Source organism: Lactuca saligna, chromosome 8 (genome assembly GCF_052625555.1).
Source record: "Lactuca saligna cultivar CGN05327 chromosome 8, ASM5262555v1, whole genome shotgun sequence".
NCBI lineage: Eukaryota > Viridiplantae > Streptophyta > Magnoliopsida > Asterales > Asteraceae > Lactuca > Lactuca saligna.
Window position 1 is genome coordinate 85,430,951 of NC_136424.1, and position 2,833 is coordinate 85,433,783.

Below are 2,833 nucleotides of genomic sequence, written 5' to 3' on the forward strand. Positions count from 1 at the left end.
CATTCGAATTGACATGCGAGGGCATTGAATAGGATTTCCAGAGTGCGAGAAGTAATTTGTGTTGGTTTTGAGCATTCTAACACTCCTAAGTGTACATACAACCCTAAATACCTTGGATCTATGTTTTCTCTACTATAAATGCAAATAAGAACATCCAAGGTATTATCCTAATCTAGCATACAAAACAATGAGTGTAACAAGATAGAATACATACCTCTTTGATGTAGAAAGTCTTCATGAAGCTTGAGTGCCTAGCCCCAATAGTGTAGAAGCCTCAAATGGAATCACAATCATCAAAACACTTAGAATAACTTGAGAGAGTTCTACACTTCATGAAATCGGCTAGCCCTCTTCTTCACTTTCTAATGTGATTCTAGTGGCCGATTTTGTCAAGAATAAGATCTTTATAAAGTGTTACAATTAGGGTAAATCCTTAATTGTCATGGCTTTCCATTTCCTTGGATCCATGGGTTCAAATACACCATGGAGCATCCATGGACCATCCTATGGGTTTTAGCCCAACTTGATTATCCATGGAGCATTAGCCCACTATATAAGTATGGATGATTTACACAATCAACTCATATATTTAATTAGTCTTCTTTTGATCATTTAATTAATCCTAGATTAACTCTTGATCAATACTAATTAAATAATCTTATTATTCTTATTATTAACATACTAGAACTTATAATATATTAATAACCATAAGTGTCTTATTTCTCTCATTATAGTCTATCCAAGTGCATGATGGTATGCAACCCAAATGGACCATGCCGGGTCGGGTCAAGTCTTATCAATTATAGTTATGGACTTAGACATTAATCCAACAGTCTCCCACTTGGATAAGTCTAAAACTATTATTGCGTATGACTTCAGGAACCAACTGGCAATCGTAGCTCTCAAAAGCTTCTGTCGAACTCTGACCTTGTAGATGAACTCTGACCTTGTTAATGACTTGTCCATTAGATAAGGGATCATATAATCCTCTGTTCTTATGATATCAGCCGGACAAATACATGGAACAACGTCGTACTTATTGTCCAGCAGTTTGTTTCCCGATTTTCGATTTGTTTGACAAAGAACTTAATCGAACACATCAATTCAGTTCTGACCGGCCGGTACATAGGTCACAACAAAATCATCGAGGGGCCCAGATATCGCTTCTATTTCTAGAAGGAACAGATAAACTTCGACTTATATGCTTGTTCTACTACTTGTTGAATTGTACACAAAGGCACGTTTTATAACATCAAGTTACTGATGCGTTTACGTGCAATCAATGCACAACCAACTCATAGGTAACAACTCATATCTCTAGGTTTGAAGATTTATATGATATTACCATCTCACGATCACTCGAGATAAATTCCATGAAGTGATACAAGTGAGCGTGGGTTTATTCCAATACTCATAACTTATGAGCACTCATGAATGTTGAAGCAACCATTGCCATGACTAAACCCATTTAGCCATCTACAAACCCGATTCATGACAGTCTTGATTCACACCTACTTCCAACATATGAACGACTGTGGAGTGTTTAAATAACTTAGTCATTCAGAAAGAATAACCTAGCTATTTTGGAAGTCAAAACATGCAAAGTGAAACACAATAATAATCGAATCTAATATGGTCTCAGAACCCTTTTGCATATAAATAAAACCACTTTTTATTTATCACCATATTGATTACATATTATTCAATGTTTCAAATAATCAACTTAAGACTTGAATAAAAAACAACAGTCGTCCCATGCTCCTAGCATGTACACTTTGTTTTTCTAAACAATAGTTATGCCATACTCCAAGTATGCTCACTATGTTTGTCTATGATCCTTACATTGTGATGTAGATCAATTGAACATGATTCCAATGATACTTATTTCACAATCCCAAATCCTTATTGTAAATGTGAGAATCCCCGATTCCTATCATTTACCAAAAAAAAAAAAAAACTGTTAGAATTTAAACTTTTATGCAATGTTCCTCTTGTAATGATTATTCACAAAGTCACCAAAACCTTGTCACTAGTCATTACAGAGTATTCCAAAGAAGGTCAACTTCTATGGAACGAAAGTCTCATATTCAAAGTACATTGCTTTGAACATCCTTCTTGCATTAAGGTTTTCTAATCTTACATAGATTGAATAACTTCCACCTATGGAGACATTTCCATAGTCCCATTTTGAATATCACTTCCGAACAAGAGTTACTTCTTTTCAGAAAATGTCAATATGGTCCTGCTAAAATTAACACTATACTTCCAAATGTCCTTGAGCAACCAATCTTTGGCAAACCTCAGATTTTCCTCGACAATTGCTTAATCACTTTAGTCATATCCAGTTCTAGACTTTTCCCTTCTAAATGCCTTAAGCATTTGGAAAATTTAGAAAGGATGAATATTATAGCACGTGAAATCGATCCTATATCCGAAGCATATGGGACATGATTCATGATGTTTGACATAAAGACATGATACTAGACCAGTCTTTTGCTACAATATTTTTTATTTGCCATGTTTTTCAAAATTTAACTACGAAGAGGGATGTCGTAATCATAATCGAATTTTGAAAATGCAATATATATAGAATTTCTTCAAGTTGAACCATTCCAACACAAAATTCATATATATTCTTGACTAAAGATGATTAAAATCTCAATCTAAGCTTTAGAATTGAAATGAAGTATAATTTCCTCTCCCTTAATTATAGCAAAACAACTTTTCAACCCCTGCAACTTCACGAATTGAAACTTTGTTTTCTATAATTAACATTGCTAGCTTGCAATACTAATCATAATAATCATGCTCCCACTAACATGGTGATTATCAG